Source organism: Dromiciops gliroides, chromosome 1 (assembly GCF_019393635.1).
Source record: "Dromiciops gliroides isolate mDroGli1 chromosome 1, mDroGli1.pri, whole genome shotgun sequence".
Classification (NCBI taxonomy): domain Eukaryota; kingdom Metazoa; phylum Chordata; class Mammalia; order Microbiotheria; family Microbiotheriidae; genus Dromiciops; species Dromiciops gliroides.
Window position 1 is genome coordinate 261,028,165 of NC_057861.1, and position 21,198 is coordinate 261,049,362.

A 21,198-nucleotide genomic window follows, 5' to 3' on the forward strand; every position below is an offset into this window, starting at 1 on the left:
CACAGCTAGTAAGTGTTAAGTATCTGAGACCGGATTTGAACTCAAGTACTCCTGACTCCAGGGCCGGTGCTCTATCCACTGCACCACCTAGCTACTCCTTTTTTGGTCTTTTTATAGGTAGCATTTGTAATAAAATATTGAATAGTAATGGTGATAATGGTGTGATAAAATAATGGGATTTGGGAGATGCCCAGGGGTCCCACCCGAAGATTGATTTAGTGTTGTTTGAATTGGGTGAGACTGAGAAACTAAGTACCTGCTTAAAGATGATTGGATGGAGACCACATCTGGCTGGCTCTGAGTGACATTTGTTTTCAGAGGTAGTGTACTACTGACATCAGCAAGAGATCACTCTCAACCAATCAGCTTGAAGGACCTCCCCTTTCAGGGAGGGAGAGAGGAACTAGGAAGCAGAGGTTAGGGTGCTGCCTCTTCTGGTTTTTTTTTTTTTTTGTTGTTGTTGTTGAGTCACTGTTGTGGTGGGAGACGGAGAACAGGAGGGCCACTCTTGCTTGTTTGGACATTGGCTTGGTGGTGAGAGACTTCACGTGGGCTTCTAGGAAAGGAAGTTTTTTTTTTTCCTCTGGCTATACTGAATAGATCCAAGCTAGGATTATTCCATGCTACAAGGAATCTGTTCTCAATCTCTCTCTCTCTCTCTTCACTAACTTATAATATATTTTAATAAATACTTAAAAGCCTAAACTCTTGCTGAATTTATCAGTGATTTTAGCCAGTTTCCCCCCCAAATAAAACTGGGGGAGGGCAGATTAGAACCCACAATTTAGATTTTAAACAACATAATGGACATCCTTGCTTAATCCCTGATCTTATTGGAAAGGCTTTTAGTTTATTCCTATTATAGATAATATTTTTTCTTAGTTGTAGATAAATACTACTTACCATTTCAGGCAAAGATTCATCTATTCCCATGCTTTCTAGTGTTTTTAATAGGGTTGAGTATTGTATTTTGTCAAAAGCTTTACATGTATCTACTGAAATAATCTTATGATTTTTGTTGTTTTGTTTTTGATATGGTCAATTATGCTTGTAATTTTCCTAATACTTAACTAACTTTAGATTCCTGGTATAAATCTAAGCTAATCAGAGTGTATGATATTTGTAATATATTGCCATAATATCTTTGCTAATGTTTTATTTTTAAATTTTGCATTTAAAATTTTATTTAAAATTTTTCTCTGTATTGTTCATCCTGGTTTAGGTATCAAAATCAATGTGTATCATAGAAGGAATTTAATAGGACTCCATGTTTACTTATTTTTTCAAATAATTTATATAGTATTGGAATTAATTGTTTTTTTAAAGTTAGGTATAATTTACTTGTAAATACATCTGGTTTTGAGGCCTTTTTTCCCCTTAGGGAGATTACATGTAATGTGTTCAATTTCTTTTTTGAAGATAGAGTTTAAAATATTCTATTTCTTTTTCTGTTAATCTGAGAAATTTGTGTTTTAAAAATATTCGTCCATTTATTTTGGATTTTTAGTTTTATTGGCATAAAGTTGAATAAAATAATTCCTAGAAATTGCTTTAATTTCATCTTCCCTTTCATTTTTGGAACTGATAATTTGTTTTTATGTTTTAAATTAAATTAACCAATGGTTTATCTTTTTAATTGTTTTTTCTTAAAACCAACTCCCAGTTTTATTTATTAATTCATTTTTTACTCTCTATTTTATTAATCTCCTCTTTGAACTTTAGGATTTAATGTTTAATTAGGGATTTTACTTTTTTTCTAGGTTTTTTTTTTTAAGTTGCATTTCCAATTCATTCCTCCTAAGTACTGCTCTGGCTGAATCTCAAAAATGTTGTTAAGTTGTTTCATTATTGGATTATTTTGTTTTCAATGAACTTTTATCTATATTTCAAAGGCTTTTTATTGTATATAATTTTTATTATATTATGGTTTGGAAAAGATGCATTTAATATTTCTGCTTTTCTGTATTTTTTGTTGGTATTTGTTTTTATGTTTTAATACCTGCCAATTTTTGTGAAGGGACCACATACAGCTGAGAAATAGGTATATTCCTTTCTATTCCCATTCTATATTCTCCAGAGTTCTATCATATTTAACTTTACTAAAATTGTTCATCTCCTTAACTTCATTCTTGTTTATTTTATGGTTAGATTTATCTAGGTCTAAGAAGGGTCAAATGAGGTTTCCCATTAGTATAGTTTTACTGTTTGTTTTTTTCCTTTAACTCATTCAACTTTTCTTTTAAGAATTTTGATACTACTCATTTTGGTACATATATGTTCATTGTTGCTTTAGCTTTGTTTAAAATCATGATGGCCACTTCCGCTCTTTCTTCCCCATTTATGCTGAAGCATAATAGATTCTCCTCCAGTCCGATATTTTTAACTCTGTATGTTTTTCTGTGTCAAGTATGTCTCTTGTAAATAACTTCTGCTCTCTAATCCATTCTGCTATCCTCTTCTGTTTTATGAGTGATTTCATTTCGTTCACATTCATAGTTATGATTGTTAATGGTGAATTCCACCCATCCTATTCTCCTAATTATCATTCTCTTTTAAAATTTGTCTCCTCTTCAAAAGTCTGTTTTGCTGCTGACTGCTGCCTCCCTTCATTCACCCTACTTCTTCTCCCCCCCCACCTTTCTTTTAGCTCCTTCCCCTCCTACTTCCATGTTAGGTAAGGTGAATTTCCATACCCAAATATATGTGTATATAAACTCTTTATTCCTGAAATAAGTTGAGATAAAAATGAGGTTCAGATTTTGCCCACTCTTCTCACATTTTTTCCATTGTAAAAAACTTTTCCTTGAACACTTCATTTTTGTGAGATAATTTTCTTCATTTTCTTCTTCCTTCCCTTTTTTCTTTGTAAATTCCTTTTTCTCTCTGTAAGGGGCTAAAATTCTAGCTATACTGTCTAAAATATCTAATGAGTGGTCACCAATAAATTATAAGCTTTAGCAAGAGTTAGACTTTTAAGCATTAATTAAGGAGAATAAGAATTTGGTTAAGAGAAAGAGAAAAGCCTAGATTAATCTATTTATTAAAGGGAGAGCACATTTCTAGCTCCCTTCTCCAAAAGAGTCCTCAGGAAAGAGAGAGTCAGAGTGCCAGCCTCCCCCTTCTTCCTCCCACAAGCAAATGTCACTTCCTGACACCAAAGAAAAGACACATGGTCTTGCCCTCAGAGAACTTTGTGAAAGTTCAGTGTCTGCTCTTGCATATATTCCTCTTTCGATTGGATGGCATCTTGGCCAACTGGCATCTGATAAATCAGAATGAAGGCAATTAATGTCTTAAATGATAAGTTCCCATAATCCAAGTCTCATATGGATTTAAAAATTGAGGGTAATAAATCATCACAAAAAATGTGAATGTACCTTGACTCGGAATATAATATACAATTATGCAACAATTTCAAATAATACCTTTTTTTTTTACTAAGTATACAGTTACTTTTGTGAAAAATTGGAACATATTTAAATACAAGTTAAAGGACAACACAATCTAAAAGAAAACTTTTTTTTTGAAAAAGGAAAACTTTTACAAATGTTCCCTTTTTTTTTTTGGAATAGGCTTATCAAAAATAATACTTCTAAAATCAATTTACACTTGTCATGGCAACTGATTTGCCAGGGAAATGCTTTATAGAGTTCAATCAAATAATCAGTTGAGAGAAAAAAATAACAAAAACAAAAAACTCAGAATATGGGAGCACAATACTACTAGAATTAACATTGTATTATGAAATCAAAACCATTTTGCATTGCTTCAGAATTAGATGAATGAATAGAAGAAAATACACATGGAAGAATAAAAGACAATGAAATTCAAACTAGGGAAATCTAAATGGATATGAACTTAACATTAATAAGAGTATTACAAAATATAAACTTGATCACATGACTATAAAAAGCTTTTACAAATATTCTCCTTTTTTAAAAAAACTAAGTATAAAACACAATCTCAAAACCATGAAAATCTCTATGAAAATAGACCCATAGCATTAATTTCAAAATGTAGATGTAATAGCATAGAAATCCTATGTAACCTCTGAACTGACATTATTACTCTTAGTGAATTTAGAGCACTTTTGATTCTGATATCTAAAATCCCCAATACTCATATCAATACCTTGCTGCTTACTTCTACATTTCTGCAAAATATGTCTTCTTGAAATATAATGATGATTGTCATTTTTATTCAGCTTAAGTTTTTCTTCTTTAACCCCTCTATCTTGTTTGTCTGTACTTTCATAATACAAATGCTTTATAAGGTTACTAATTAAAGACAAAAGCAGATTAACAAAATTATCAGCAAAACAAGTATATCTGGGATTTAAAGGGTTTTCTAAGGTTGAGTCAGAATCACAGTTTAGCTGGGGTAGGGCTGAAAATGTGGGTAGAGAAAGCTGTGCATGTGAAAGATCAGGACCTGAGAAAGGTGGATTAGATCTTGGGACCTCCCAGGCAGGAGGATCAAAGAGAGGAGGGGGAGGAGGTGGGGTCCCTAGAGAAGGGGAGGGGACCACCTCTCCCACATGGTGCACAGCCCGGGAATCAAACTCAGGCCTGGGTTATATTAGTATAGTAAAGTTCGAATTTAGTTGTAATGCTTCCAGTAATATTGTATATGTGCTCAGTGGGAGAGATAAACTCTCTCATACCATTGTTCCAAAGATTTTTTTAATGTGTTTGTGAGGAGGCCAATAGTTTAAATCGGGACAATATACTGTCCTAAAATATGCCAATTAGAATATACAAGGGGGGAGCCAAATATTCAATCATGGTGCAATTCAAAATGAACCGGCTTTTCTCTGACCAGCAAGATAAACACTAAGGTTTTTTAAGAGCAAGGGAGATTGCCTAAGGGGGCAGTGGGGGAGGGGCAAGAAGGTCCCCCAGATTAGTTGGCTCGTGGCCAAATAAGGGGGAGGGGGGCCTTTCCATTTTTCTTTTGAAATTATCTCAACATTATAGTCTCACATTCGTATCCTCAGTCTAAGTAGACTCCTTAACTACCCTAAGGATAATAATAGTCTTAAGGGCTACATATATCATTTTCCCATATGATAGTATAAACATTATAACTATGTTAAGCCATTATGATTTCTTACTCTAGTTTACATTTTTTTTTCTAGTTTACATTTTTAACATACTCTCTCAAGTCATGTGTTTGAATATAAAATTTTCTATTTAGCTTTGCTCTTTTCATGAGGAATGCTTTTAAGTCCTCCATTTTATGAAATATACATTTCTCCCCTGAAGGATTAAATTCAATTTTGCTTGGTAGTTTATTCTTGCTTGTCATTCCTTCCAGAAAAAAAAAAAAAAACACCACAACAGCAAAAAAGAAACAAAACATTTCGAGGTCTCTGCTTCTTTATAGAGGGTAGCTGATGAATCTTGTGGGATCCTGACTGTGCCTCCACAGTACTGACTTATTTATTTCTAGCTACTTTCAGTATTTTTTCCCCCTTAACCTGGGAGCTCTGGATTTTTGGCTATAACATTCCTGGGAATTTTCCATTTTGGTATTTTTTTCAGAAGGTTAGATTCTTTTCAATATCTACTTTGACCTCTGAATCTAAGATATCTGAACAATTTTCCTTCATAATTTCTTCAAATATGATATCTAGGCTCTTTTATAAAAAACAAAACAAAACATGGTTTGTGGTAGTCCAATAATTCTTAAATTATCTCTCCTTGATCTATTTTCCAGGTAAACTGTTTTTCTGATGAGATAGTTCACATTTTCTTTTATCTTTCAGTCTTTTAACTTTGTTTTATGTCTTAATGTCTCATGATTTTATTAGCTTCTACCTGATCAATTCTAATTTTTAAGGATTTATTTCCTTCAGTGAGGTTTTATACCTCTTTTTCCATTTGGGCAATTTTGATTTTTAAGGTTTTTTTTGTTTTGTTTTGTTTTGTGCGTGTGCCTCTTTTACCAAGATAGAAATTTTCTTTTATTTATTTTCTCATGTGGCTCTTATTTCTCCTCCTAATTAAATTCCTTTACTAAGTGTTATGAGCAAGGGTACCTCATTTGAATGGGCTTGGTTACCTTAGAAGTTTTCTGGGGTAAATCAAAAAACTTTCTCCTTGAGAAACTAAACCAAAGGACAGACACACCTAAAGAGATAAGTGGAACCAGATCAGGACTGAGCTAGCTCTTAGACCATCACCCTTCATTCCAGCCTTCCCCACCTCTTGGGGAGATAAGATTAGGTGTGGCTATTGCCTTTGTGACATGAGGAGGACAGAGATGGCTTGAGAGAGCCAGAGCTGCCCCTCACCCAACTTCCCCCAGCCACCACCAGTGAGGGATGGTCCTTCCCCAATAAGGGAACTTTCTACAGTCAGATGATCACTCCCATCAGTCCTCTATAAAAGGATTTCCCTGTCTACTGCTCAAGGAGAAAGGTATCTGCCTCTGTGCCATGCCTTCTCCTTATGAGAAGTTTAAGGATTTCTTTCTTGGTTTCCTTTCCCTAGCACCTAAATAAACTATTATTTTATTCTAAATGGATTTGTGTTCAAGGGTGTATTTCTTTAAAGAAGAATTCCTAAGAACCCCTATCCCAACCCCCCACCCATTTCCCCTATAACACTAAGCTTATTTGATTTTAAAATAATTTTTTTTTGCTTTAAAAAATGGATTCCTTTAGTTCTTCTAGGAATTCTTGTTGGATTTGTTTCCAGTCTGCATTTTTTTTTCCTTTTGAGGCTTTGTGTGTAGATATTTTCAAGTCATCACCTTCTTCTGAGTTTGTGTCTTGAGCTTCCCTGATATGACAGTAGATTGCAATGATCAGATTCTTTTGTTGTTGTTTGCTCATTTTCCCTGAACATTTCTTGACCTTAGATCTGGGTTAGAGGTGAACTTTGTTCTCCTCTGGTGGGGGAGAAGACCTGATTTATCTCTTATGTCTTCTGCTTTCACAGCTCTATATGGGGTTCCAAAGATTTTTGGTTCTTCAAAAGGAGTGTTGTACAAAGAGAGGTCTGATCATTGTCTTTCTGTTCAGTTCTCTGCTCTTTACCCAGGTAGGGCCCCTGCTCCCTTAGGTCCTTGACCACTCCTCTCCTCTCTGGTATTGTAACCTGTAACTTGACAATGGATGGCAGAGCTGCCAAATGGCATCAGATCATGTGTCCAGTGCTAAAACAGGTGTCCCCCATAATCTCTTTCTGACCAGGTAATCAGCACATTTATTATTGCTGGGCTTTAGTGCCACTGCAGCCACCACTTGGGTGTTTACCCACTGTTGTCTGTTTCTGCTCCACTACATTCTTGGCCAGTCCCACTACTGTATATGCAGACCATTCTTCAGTCTTCTTAAGCTGCCCTGGGCTGCAAAAGTGACTCAACATGATTTTTTTCTTGGCTTTCCTGTTCAGAATTCTGTTTAATATTTTCTGTTTAGGGGAAGTTTTGGGAGAATTTTAGCATGATTTTGATTACATTAAATTAAAAAGTTTTTGTATAAACAGAAGCAATTCAAGACATCACCTTCCTGATTCATTGGTCCTTTTTGAGAATGAAGGAAGAACAATAAGATTGCATAAAGAGGGAATAATGCCCCTAGTTATGGGGACGGGATGTTTGTATATTTGTTTTTACTTTCCCTTTGTAAAAGCTAGTCTGATCATTAAGTGATTAAGTGGAACTGGGATTCCAAGGACCTCTATAATGAGAGGAACAGTATTGGTAGGGAGAGCAGAAAGATTAGGGCCTCCCAAACCTCCTTAAAGGTACTAGAGAACCCTGGAGGAAGAGAGAAATATAACAAGCCTGGCCTTCTGGATGCAAGGACCAGAGAAGTTACTGTTACATATACACTCTAGATTTTAGGAGAATAGGTTTCAAAAGATTTAGAGGAAAGATCAATAGGATCTCATGAACTAAACAATTTTAAATCATCCCAGGAGAGAAAGAAAACACCAGATAATGATATTTCAAATATATGAATGGAATCAATTTTGATGAAGACAAAAAAAAAGAATTTTCTAAAGCAAGTAATATGGAAACTCACTAACTTAGATTTGTCAAATATGTGATGGAAATTGTAAGGGAGGACAGGAAGGGAGGATGAATACAAAAATGTGGCACATCCTGCAAAAATAGTGTTGAGGGTTAAAGCTCAGGATGAACTTATGGCTGGTAAGAAAACCTATGGAGAGTAAAAGATTTTTAAGTCTTTATTTTTGGGGAAAAGAGGACCAAAGAAAAGATAACCCCTTGCTTAGGTTGGATAAGATGATAACTTATGACCCAGAGAGGGTAAAGCTAGAAAATTCTTATTTTGCTTCTATTTTCTCTGCAAGGAATAAATTTTGGACTGGAAAAAAAACCAATGGAAACAATTCTTAGGTAGTTGTTACTCAAGAGAAGTAAGGAGATAGTAACAGAACACATGGCCTTCTTTAACAAGTGTAAGTCCCCTGACTACTGCTGACCATTGCTGAATGAGTTAGGAATATTTGGAAGATCTTGTGGAATGGAAAAGTTTTGCAACAGTGAAGAAAAGTAACTATTCCCCCCCCCCCTTTAAAGATAAAAATATGAAAACTACATAGTATAAACCAATGAGCTGGACTGATGGCTGTCAAAATTCTAGAATTAAAAAAAATAATCTTTTTTTTTTTTGTGAGGCAATGAAGTTTATAGCTAGTAAGTGTCAAGTATCTGAGACCGTACTTGAACTCAGGTCCTCCTGAATCCAGGGCTGGTGCTTTATCCACTGTGCCACCTAGCTGCCCCCAAAAGTATTCTTTTTTATTGGAATATCATATTAAAGAGAAAATCAGCATGACAATAAATAGAAGAAAGGCCTTGGAATAAGGAAAATTTAGCTCAATGTCCTACCTCAAATATTTGCTGAAGTGGATCAGGGGAAATAATTTCCATACCTAGGATATACACACACAAACACCCACACCCACATACCCACCCACCCACCACCACCACTTTCTTTTCTAGACAGTAAAAAATTATCTCTCTCTCTCTCCTCACCTCTATCTAGCCACCCTTCTATCTACCCATTATCTATCTATCTATCTATCTATCTATCTATCTATCTATCTATCTATCTATCTATCTATCTATCTATCTATCTATCTATCTAAGCCAGCATGACTTCATCAAAAACAAATCATGTCTGATTAACCTTATTTCCTTTTTGGACAGTTACATAACTAATAGATCAGGGGAATACTGCACTTACAGTTTTTTCCTCCCAAATTTCAGCAAAGTATTTGGAAAAGTCTCTTATGCTATTCTCATGGAAAAGATGTAGAAATGTGTGCTGAATGATATTATAATTAGATGGATTTGGCAACAGTGGAATGGCCAGACCCCCAAAGCAGTTATTAATGGTTCCATGTTAACTTGGATGGAGGTCCTGTGGAGTGCCTTAAAGATCTGTGTTTGTCCCTGTGCTATTTAACATTTTTATCAATGGCTTGGGTATAGGCATAGATGTCATCCTTATAAAATTTTCAGATGATACAAAATTGGGAACAGATTGTATAACAGAATCAGGATCCCAAAAGATGTTGACAAACTAGAGCCTTGAATTGAATCCAGTAAGATAAAATTTCACATGGGTAAATGTTCAGTATTTTACTTGGCTTCAAAGACTTCAATCTATAAACAAAATAAAGAAGATGTGGATAGACAGCTTTTGTCTTAAAATGATCTTGGGATTTTAGTGGACTGCAAATTCAATGTAAGTCAACAAAGCAATATAGCAGACAAAACAAAACAAAACAAAAATCTAACGCAATTTTTAGTTATCTTAAAAGCCTAAATTCACAGGAATAAGTCAGTGATAGTTCTGCTGTGCTCTGACTTGGCCAGAGCACATGATGAGTATGTCTTCAGTTTTGAGGATAACCAAGGTGGTTAAGGGTGAAGACATGCCATATTAGGGTCAGATAAAGGAACTTGAGATGTTTCACCTGGAGAAAACTGAGGGAGTAACATTAATTAATCTGGTTAAATGATCTGAGGCCAGATTTGAGCTCATGCAAATGAGTCTTCATGATTTCAGGCCCAGCACTCTATCCACTGCACCACCTAATAAATATCGATTGATTAATAGCTATGAGACCTGGCCACATCATTTAACCCTGTTTGCCTTAGTTTTCTCATTGGTAAAATGAACTGGAGAAGGAAATGGCAAATAACTCCAGTATCATTGCCAAGAAAACCTCAAATGGGGTCTGGAAGAGTCAGACATGACTGAAATGACTGAACAACAACAACACGTTAGGCAATGTGCTAAGTGATGAACATGATAGGTGTCTTCAGTTATTTAAAGGATTGTGATGTTGAAAAGGTATACTTTATTTTATTGCAACAGGTTGAACTAAGAGGAATGGCTGATACCAAGAATAAGTTTCTAATGATGAGAGTTATCTAAAGGCAGGGCAGACTATACATTTCTGTACTTATTGTTGTACATAAAGACCTGAATTAAAATCCAGTCTCAGATACATATTAACTATCTCAGTTTTCTAATACGTAAAATGAATGTAGTAACAACAACAACAACAATAATACTTTCCTGGTGCTATATAGTTAGCTATTTTTTATTATTATTAAATATTTGCTTAAAAAGAAAGATCAGAAAGACGAACAAAACATTTGGATGTTTTGTCACAAAATAGAATTCCTGAGACACTTATGTCATTTCTACCCTAAGGGACAATAATTTACAATCATTACTACCCAGAAATCTTTATTGTTCCCTATTTCCAATGTCTAAAATGTTCTCCTATTTTCTTTTTTGATTTCCTACCCAACCTCCAATGATCCATTCAAATGTCATTTTTTTCTAAGGAACCCTTCTTGATATTCCCATCAGTAACAATATATTCCTTTAGATTTCCAAAAACCATTCATTTATTTATTTTTCTATCTATCTATCTATCTATCTATTTATTTATTCATTTGTTTATTTATTTATTTTTTTGGTGAGGCAATTGGGGTTAAGTGACTTGCCCAGGGTCACACAGCTAGTAAGTGTTAAGTGTCTGAGGCCAAATTCGAACTCAGGTACTCCAAACTCCAGAGCCGGTGTTCTATCCACTGTGCCACCTAGCTGCCCCCAAAACCTTTTATTTTGTACCTCTAAATAATTTATAATGAATAATTATTTGTTATCTGTACTTATGTTTGGGGCTCCCTTTCCCTCCTAAAGTATAAGCTTCATTAGGACTTTTGTTGTTATTGCTGTTCAGTTGTTTGAGTCATGTCTGACTCTTCATGATCCTATTTGGGGTTTTCTTAGCAAAGATACTGGAGTGGTTTGCCATTTCCTTCACCAGCTCATTTTAAAGACGAGGAAATTGAAACAAACAAGGTAATGTAATTTGGCCAGGGGTACACAGTTAGTAATTGTCTGAGGCCATATTTGAACTTAGGCCTTCCTCACTCTAGGCCTGGCACTTCATCAACTGCAGCACTTCACTGCCCCTCAATCAGGACAGGCAGTGTTTATTATCTGAGCTTTATACCATCTCTCCCACTCCTTCCTGCCCTTCCTTCTCCTATTGCTTAGCATGTTATTTTGAACACTCTAGATGCTCAGTAAATGCCTATTGAATGAGAAGCTGTAGGCATTTTCTTTATTCTTGAAGTTACTTTGCTATCTAGTATTCTCACAACTTTTTTTATTTTAGGGAGAATCACTGATCCATTGAATCTGAGAGAGGAAGCACAAATTCCAATTCCTGGGGCTAGAGAATTCAACAGCCTTTACATTTAATGAGAAAACTTGATGCCCCAGCTGGAGAAAACACATCTGTGTTCCTGTCTTCCCATGTGACAGCTTCAGTACAAACATCTTCTTTTCAAACTCCTTTGAAATAACATTGTCCTGAGCTTATAAAATTACATTAAAACTCAACTGAGGAAAAAAATAGTACTATTAGGTATCAAACGAGCAGCTATCTCTGAGAATCTGAAGAATACCATGGATTTGGCAATTGCTCAACAGATATCTTCTTGGATTCATTATAGCACTTTCAATTTTCAAAATTGAAAAGTATAAAGATTGATTTCTGTCAATAGGAAGTGATAGAATTAGAGATAAAGATTAAAGGACTCTATAGGGTTTATCATTTAGAGTTGGAAGGGATTCTAGAGAGGCCATTTAGTTGAAGAAACCTCTTAATTTTTAGATGAGGATACTGAGGCACAGAGTTTATAGAGGAGGAAATGAAAACCCAGAATCACACAGGTAGCAAGTTTCTGAGGTGGTATTTGAATATTTCTTCCTGAATCCAAGATTGGAGTATATTAAGAAACTCTTACAATAAATATCCCCAAACTTCTTCATTTATTCCATCCTGAACAACTACAAAAAGAAACAAAATCCAAGTGAGAATAAATAAACTAGCATATTGAATGTATTAGAAATTTCTCTTACTCTTCTCTTCATTTTTCATCCAGATGGGAAAAAAATCTCTTGTCTGTACTGGGCAATTTTGTTGTATAATGCCATAAGAATTTCCTCTGCCAAGCAATGGATTGATCAATATGAGGTGAGGGTTGCATGTCAAAACAAATCATGTTATTCAGGCCTGAGTCCTTTGTGAAATGACTGATGGAAAGGAGAGCAAAGACATTAAATTTGAAGGTGACATTAAACTGTGCCCCAATTTTAATCTCATTTTTAAAGTGTTTAATTTACTAACAAACAAGAAAATTTATAGAGGGTCTCATTTAGAAATAATTTTTCCTTTTTTTCCCTTTGAAAGCTTACTTTCTTCTTTACTACCCTTCAATTAACCAGGAAATATTTATTAAGTGACTTCTATGTGCCAAGCAAAAAAAAATTGAAAGTCTATAATAAATAATTATACTACACAAACATTAATGTACAAAGAATGACAAAAATCTATTATGTACAGCTTTTTTTGAAAAATTGAACATAAAATTTAACAAAGTAGCCCAATATCCTGATTTTGTCTCCTGAACTTCTGTTTTCTGCTGTTTTCTTTTTTCTTTTTTTTTTCTGCTCTGTTTTCAATGTGTAATTTCTGTTTCTAAACATATGTATATATTTATTTATCTGTCTATATGTCTATCTATCTATCTATCTATCTATCTATCTATCTATCTATCTGTCTGTCTGTCTAACTCTTTCTCACAAACACACAAACACATTTGTCTAACTGAGAAGAGCCAGGGAAAATCCCTCCTTTCAAACAATTAAACATCTTTAGGTATTTACTGACAGACAACTCATGGAACATCATGGAAATGATTATAAATGAGAAAATTTCCTTCATTGAAGTTATGAATTAGCTTTATAAAATATTAACTTAAACAATTATTGTGTCTCTGCACTCATAGCATTAAGAGGATACCACAGTGTGAAGACAATTTTCTACCATGTTCAAAGATATGTGATTCCTTTGGTTTGATATCATGGAAAGAGCATTGGATTTTGAATCAGAGGACAGGGCTTTGAATCTTAGTTCTGCTATTTAATACCTGTATGATGTTGGACAAATCATTTAATCTTTCTATGCGTGAAACCTCTCCATCTCTAAAATGGGGGGGGGGATTGACATAGATGATATCAAAGGTCCTTTACAGTTTTAAATCCAATGAAACTATTAAAAAGACTTTATTTCAGAGGACCCAAGGGCACTCCTCAGGCTAGATTTTACAGAACGTTATCAATTCTGTAAAAACTTCTAGTCACTTTGTTTTCTCCAGTGTTTTCTGTGTATTTCTTTCCTTGTTCTCAGGCTTTTTGGAAACATTCCAGTCTTTTCATGTATCCATTTGGAACACTTACTGTCATTACAAAAGGAAGACGTACAAGGGCTATTGGAACAAAATATAAAGGCAGAAATTTGCTACTTTAGACTGAGATGAAATGTTTGAAGTTGAAGTGCAGCTGTCCTTCTCTGAGAGGTAGAGAGGTCTCCATGAAACCAGATGCTGTTTTTATGAAGAATTCTATCTTGGCTGTACCTCTGAGCCATGCTAGTGAGACATTAAGTAGACTTAATAAACCATTAAATATGAGTTATGAAGATAAGCTTCCTAAAGCAAAATAGGACATATTCCATTCTATTCTAGAGATACCTAGAATTTTACTCTGCATGACATTCATTTCTTCTGCACCTAACTCTGAACCTTTCTCAATTTGAATATTTTATTAACAGCCTGAGTTCTAGCTTAGCATCAAGGGAGAAGCTGCCCTAAGTTTTCATGCATAATTAATAAAATGAATAATATCCTTGCAGCTAAGTGATATTTGGATGTAACTTACAAAAACTCAGGACTAGAATCTTTTTGTTTTTTCTGTGTATTACTAGTGTTTAGCATAGTGCTTAGCTTAGAGTAAGCACTTAGTAAATGCTTGTTTACTGACCAATGGTTATAATCTATTTAGTACAATCTTATTTGGTTACAGGAATCATTAATATCTTGATTAATTATTATTAAACATTAAAAAATGTATAGCCTGTACCATTAGATGTCATTTCACATAACCAAAGGAAGATATACGACACATCACAACCTAAATTACTACTCCCTCTTGGACTCTGGTGGAAGATGCCCAGAACCCTGTGCTTAAGAGCCCATGGAATAGTAGTGTCCACCAAGTCAGCTACTTTGCCAATGGAGCAACCCTAATACAGAATTGACCTTTCAACTGCTTCTATGGGTGCTATAATGCCAGATTCCTCAGTAGCCTTAGCTACTGAAGAACTAGGAAAGGAAGTTCTTGCCTAAAACATCCTTGCTACTCTTAACATTGTTCAAGGACACAAATTAATATGATTTGGGCATATGGGGTAGCATAATAGATAGAGAGCTGGACCTGAAATCAGGACGAACTGAGTTCAAATCTGGCCTCAGACACTTACTAGCTGTGTGATCCTGGGCAAACCACTTGACCTCTGTTTTTGCTTCAGTTTCCTCATCTGTAAAGTGGGGATAATGATGGTATCTACCTCCCAGGGTTGTTGTAAGGATGAAATGAGAGAATAATTTTAAAGAGCTTAGCATAATCCCTGGTACATAGTAAACAACATATAAATGTTGGCTATTATTTATTATTATTATTACTACTACTACTACTAATTATTATTATTATTTTACCAAAGAGAATTACTCTGAAGAATATACATTATAATTTGTCCTGGCCCTGGACTCTAAGAACCACTGGGTCTTTCCATCTAGACTGTATCTGAATTCTTTATTTGTTATTTTCCCCTTTAGGATGTTTTGAGTACAGATTCCTTTTCTATTGGTATCTCCAGGGCTTAGCACAGTATTTGATATGTAGTAAAATTGTAGAATATGCTTTTTCATTATTTCATTCATTCATTTTTCATCTTGGCCAATCCTATGCCCAAATCTCTTACCTTTCTTGAACTAATTTTTATCCTCGTGATGCATATTGTGTTCCAACTTTGAACATCTTTCAATTTAACAAACATATATTAAACATCTATTACACAAAAATTCCATGTTCAATTTTGAGGATATAGATATATAAATAAGAAATTATCATTACTATTTAGAAGTTTGTAATCTACTAGAAGAGATGGTTTGTAATGCAAAATAGTATATGATGGGGAATAAAGGAAGTCCTAAATGAAGTTGTTGACCATTGAAAATTGATTTTACTGATATTATGCCAACTTTTCTTTTCAGCCTTTTGATGTAATACTGCTAAAGTTAAATTTCCTATTCCCAGTTCTTTATTCCCATTTCCCTGCTCTGCATTCCTTTTTTATTTCTGGTAGTTCACTCTGAACTCAGTTCACATCTTGAATATTTCTGCTTCCAAGAAGGCTTTGTGGGCATTGTTTCCAGTTATTTTTGAGTTTTTTATTTATTCTGAAAGTCTATAGAAGCATATAATGTAGTTCAAGAATTTGTTCATTAAACTTGAGAAAGAATCATTATCTATATCTGAATTGTATATCTCAAAATTGCAGATCCTCAACAGAATTGTGTTCAAGGTTAGTCTTATGAACCATAAATAAATGTACTTGGAATGTTACTCTGATGCAATTACTTTAGAGAAAGGAAAATATATGCATTAAGTGATGGTGAGAGATAGTTGGGAGAAGAGTTGTTTTCAAATATTTATAAAGCTTTCCTTGGGGATGCAAGAAAGTGAAAACACAGCAGATGTAAGACGGCAGAATAAAAGCAGGTATATGTCTGAGCTCTCCCAAATTCACCTACAAATAATGTTAAAATAATGCTTCAAAATAAATACTGGAGTGGCAGAATTAACAAAAGGATGGAGTGAAAAAAATTTCCAGCCCAAGACAACTTGGAAGGTCTCATTAGGGTGAGAGTAGTGTGCAGTCCAGCTCAGGCCTTACCAGTGGAGGCTGAGCCTAGAGATAGTAGCAGGACTTGGAAGTGACAAAATCATCAGTGGTGGCAGTTTCTAGAGCCCTCAACCCACAGGCAGTAGTGGGGGGGGGGTCAGAAACTGATTGGAGGGAAATTATAGAGGACCTTTTTCTGGCACTGAGAACATGACTCTGTGGCATTGCCCATACGTGGCTTCAGGTCATGGTCCTAGGGAGAAGAGGAGCACTAGCAGCAGGCAGGACTGATCTCAATTCCAGGGTGCAAAAGAATCCACAAATATCCTAGAATCAGAGGGTAAAATGGAAAATGAAAAAAAATTCACCAATAACCTCTTCAGATTCCAAAATGAAAATTCCCAGGATTATTATACCCAAATTCTAGAGCTCTCAGGTCGAGGGGAAAACAATAACAAGAAGCCAGGAAGAATCAATTCAAATATTGTGGAGCCACAGTTAGGATAACAGAAGCTTTAGTAGCTTCTACATTAAAGAATTGGAGGTCTTGGAATATTATATTCTAGAAGGCAAAGGAGTTATGATTACAACCAAGTATCACCTACCAGCAAAACTGAGTATAGTCCTTCAGGGGGAAAATGGGCATTTAATTAAACTTTAAAGCATTTCTAATGAACAGACCAGAGCTGAATAGAACATTTCACTTTCAAATACAAGACTCAAGAGAGGCAGAAAAGGGTAAAGAAGAAAGAGAAATCATAAGGGACTGAATAAGGCTAAACTGTTTACATTTCTAGATGGGAAAATGATACTTGTAACTCCTAAGAACTTTATCGTTATTAAGGCAGTTAGAGGATGTATACATAGACAGTGGGCACAGATATGAATTGACTAGGATGGGATGATATCCAAAAAATAAAATAAAATTAAGGGGAGAGGAAGAGGAATACAGTGGGGGAAGAAGGAAGAGAGGTAGAATGGAGAAATTATTTCATTTAAAAGAGGCATGAAAGAATTTTTACAGTGGAGGGGAATACTGGGAGGGTGGTAGATAATGCTTGAATCTTCCTATCATCAGAATTGGCTCAAAAATGGAGGAAAAGATTTTAGAACTCAAAGTTTTAAAAAATGAATGTTAATTTTTTTACATGTAATTAAAAAAATTAAGTATTTGAAAAAAAAAGAAGACAGACACCCTAATACACTATTGGTAAAGTTCTGAATTGGTCCAACCATTCTGGAAAGCAGTTTGGAAATATGCTAAAAAGGTCACTAAAATATTGACACTTCTGGATTAATAGATCGCACAATTAGATGTATATCACTAGAATTTTAAAGATAGAAAATTTCCACACATAGTAAAATATTCTTAGCACCATTTTTTTAGCAATAGAAAAGAACAAGAAATAAAATAGATGTACATGGATTGGAAAACAGCTAAATAAGCTGGTACATGAATGAAAGGGACTAGTACATTATTGTGAGAAATTATAGATAAATATTAAGAATTCAAATTAGTATAAGGAGATTTATATGAGTTGGTACAGGAAAAAGTAAGAAGAACCAGGAAAACACCATACATCATGATTAAAACAACAAAGTAATATGATTTAGAAATATGACTAAAACAACAAAAAAAGAAACTAAACTCTATAATTATAATGATCAAGTGTGGCTCCAGAGAGGAGTTGACAAAGTGCATTTCATTTACTTCCTTGCATTCTGGGTGTGGAATATTGCTTATAATGTCAAACATGATCAGAAGTGGAAAGGATAGAACACTGGGCCAGGAGTCAGGAAGGCATGAGTTCAAATCTAGCCTCAGACACTTACTAGTTGTGTGATCCTGCCAAGTCACTTAATCTCTGTTTGCCTCAGTTCTCATATGTAAAATGGGGATAACAAAAATGTCTATTTCTGATGGCTATTGTGAGACTTGTAAAGTGCTTTGCAAACCTTAAAGGACTATATAAATTTGAGCTATTAATGTGTTGGTCAGTTCTGTTGAACTGGTTTTTTTCTCCCTTGTATTTAAATTTTGCTACAAGAGATGATTCATTGAAAGAGGGGAATAGGAGGGATATACTTGGGAATAAATTTGATATAGAACCAAAAATATTATTAGCAAAATAATTTTTAAAAATGTATTTAAAGCTCACTTTAATGTTACTAGGTCTTTAATTTAGAGCTCCCTGAGAAAGTTTTCATACTGCTGGTGATCTTTGATGTCCCAGAATGTGAATAGTATTGGAAAACTTGGAGTTCATTTGAGAAGAGTCTACTGGGTATGGTAAGAACAAAGCTGACAACTCACAGTAGAGAAAGAAAAAAATTTGGTTTTCTTTGAACAGATGAGGAAGTATGTGCAATAAATCATCATAGAGGTAAGATATTGTTACTATGGCAGGATACCCTTTTCAGTTCTCAGGGTTATATTTAAAGTATATAAATAAGACTCTCCATGAATTATCAATGTTATCCTTCTGTGTTTCCTACAGGGAGCCATAAAAGAAAGCAGATAAATGATAATAGCCTTTAGTCTTTTATTAAAGAACAGTGACCTTTAAGTTACAGAAACTTGAGCCATCCATAAATTGCCTATGAACTAAATTAATAATGGTGATACATTTAAGCTTTGAAAATGGCCAGCTTTAAAAGCTGCCTTCTCATTGTCACTAACCTGGGCAGAGACAGTGCTGAAAACCTACTAGTAATAATCTGCAACCAGAAATAGTCCTAGACAAAGATATGGAAAAGAAACATCTGTGGTTTGTGATTTGAGAAATATTAAAGGTCTTAAAATTCACTTCTTTTAAGTGGTGATTGGTCCTGGAATCAGAAGAACTTGGTTTAAATCATGTTCCCAACATTGTCTAGCTGTTTAATTTTAATTAACTTACCAGTTGGTGCATCTCTAAAATGTTCTCGCTATTTAGTTCTCAGAATTGTTACCAAGAAATAATTTAATAATTCAATAGAGCCATTCTTTCATTAAAATATCCTCTATCTTCCATTAAAATACCTCTAACAATGCAGATTGCAATCTATTAATCTCTTCTTATCCTGTGTTGTTCCTGTCTGTGTCATATCAGTGTCCATTCACAAAATTTACACATGTTTTAGCTCACCAGAATATTTCATCTAGGTCTCTTACAATTCTTCTAATACAGTATACACTTACTAAATTATATCCTGGCCCATCTTAAATTCAAGTTCCCCTTAGGTGATGAAAAGCAGCCCATTTAAGTCCACTGTGAATCTGTATATTTCTTTTAGCTTATCTTTTTTGTTTTTTTGAAGAGACTCTTTCATGATTCAGTGACTCACAACCATAGAATACCACTGGAAGAATACTGACTTTTACATGATAGGATTTTTATGTCAAGAAGAAGCTTGGAAGCCTTGGAGATACAAAGAAGAGTAGAAAAAGGACTCCCATTTTTCTCATCTTCAGTATGGCTATTATAATAGTACCTACTTCATGAGGTTGTTGTAAGCATCAAATGAGATAATATATGTCCATTAAAAAGTAAATTTAAGCTAGTAATTATCATTCAAATCACCAGTGAAATCTAAATTCAATTGAGACAACTGAAGGATCTCAGATTTTTAACCTGGCACCTATAAAACCAATTTTTTTTTCAATAATTGTATTTCGATATAATTGACTTCCTTTATAATTATATGTATTTTATTTTGTGCTTTTAAAATTATTATTCTGAAAAGGTGTTTGTAGGTTTCACCAGACCATGAGATGAGACCAGGATTTTAAGGAAAAGATTAAATTCCACTGATATATGAAGAATACCTGTTTTATTTGAACCATGTGCAGGTTATTCTAAGACAATAGTTAACCATGTATGGTGAACATACATTTTTCTCTTTTATGTCTTCCTTGATATTGATAATTAGAGTTGAATGAAATTATTTCTATTGTTGCATTTCAAAGTACATAAGATCTTAACATAAGAATGGGAGACACCTTGTGGAGAAGACCCTATAAGGCTTTATTAACCCTATTGAATCAAGTGCTTTTAAAAATAATTTAAGAGTCATGAATGCAGTGGGATATAGAGTAATTGAAAAGACAGTTTCTTTTGTAAGAAACTCTGAAAGCCTGACTGCTCCTTTCTAAATAAGTCATCTGGTATAACCTCCAGTTTTTTTTTTACACCATTCTCAGAAAGAAGAAATCTACGACCCCCACACCCCTGACCTTTGATTTTTTTTCCCCGACCTTTGATTTTAATGGTATTGAGCAAGGAGTTCCCTGGTGAGAAAAATAACTTTTCCAATGAACATCAGTATTTGTTCTGTCACTTTTAGTCTTAAGGAGCTGACTGAAGGCATTGAGAGGTTAAGTCAGATGTATATGTCAGATGTATGATTTGAACCTATGATTTCTTGATTCTGAAGCTGGCTATCTATCTGTTGTGTCACACAGTCTTTCTCATGAAGATCTTATGGAGATAAGGAAGTTGGCACATAAGTTGGTGACCATTAATGTCCTCTCAACTGTCTTTTATCTGCAATATTATTGTGCCTCCATTTTATTTTTTAATTTTTTCTCAAACATTTATTTTATTTTCCATTTACATGTAAGGGTAGTTTTCAACATTCATTTTCATAAGATTTAGAGTTCCAAATTTTTCTCCCTCCCTTTCCTCCCCCCTCCACAAGATTGCAATCAGGTTATATATGTACAATCCACAAGTGTTCTTTTTATCAGTTCTTTCTATAGCAGGGCATAGTATGCTTCCTCATTAGTTCCTTGGGATTGTCCTGGAACATTGTACTGCTGAGAGTAGCTAAGTCGTTCACAATTACTCATTGAACAATACTGCTGTCACTATGCACAATGTCCTCTCAGCTCTGC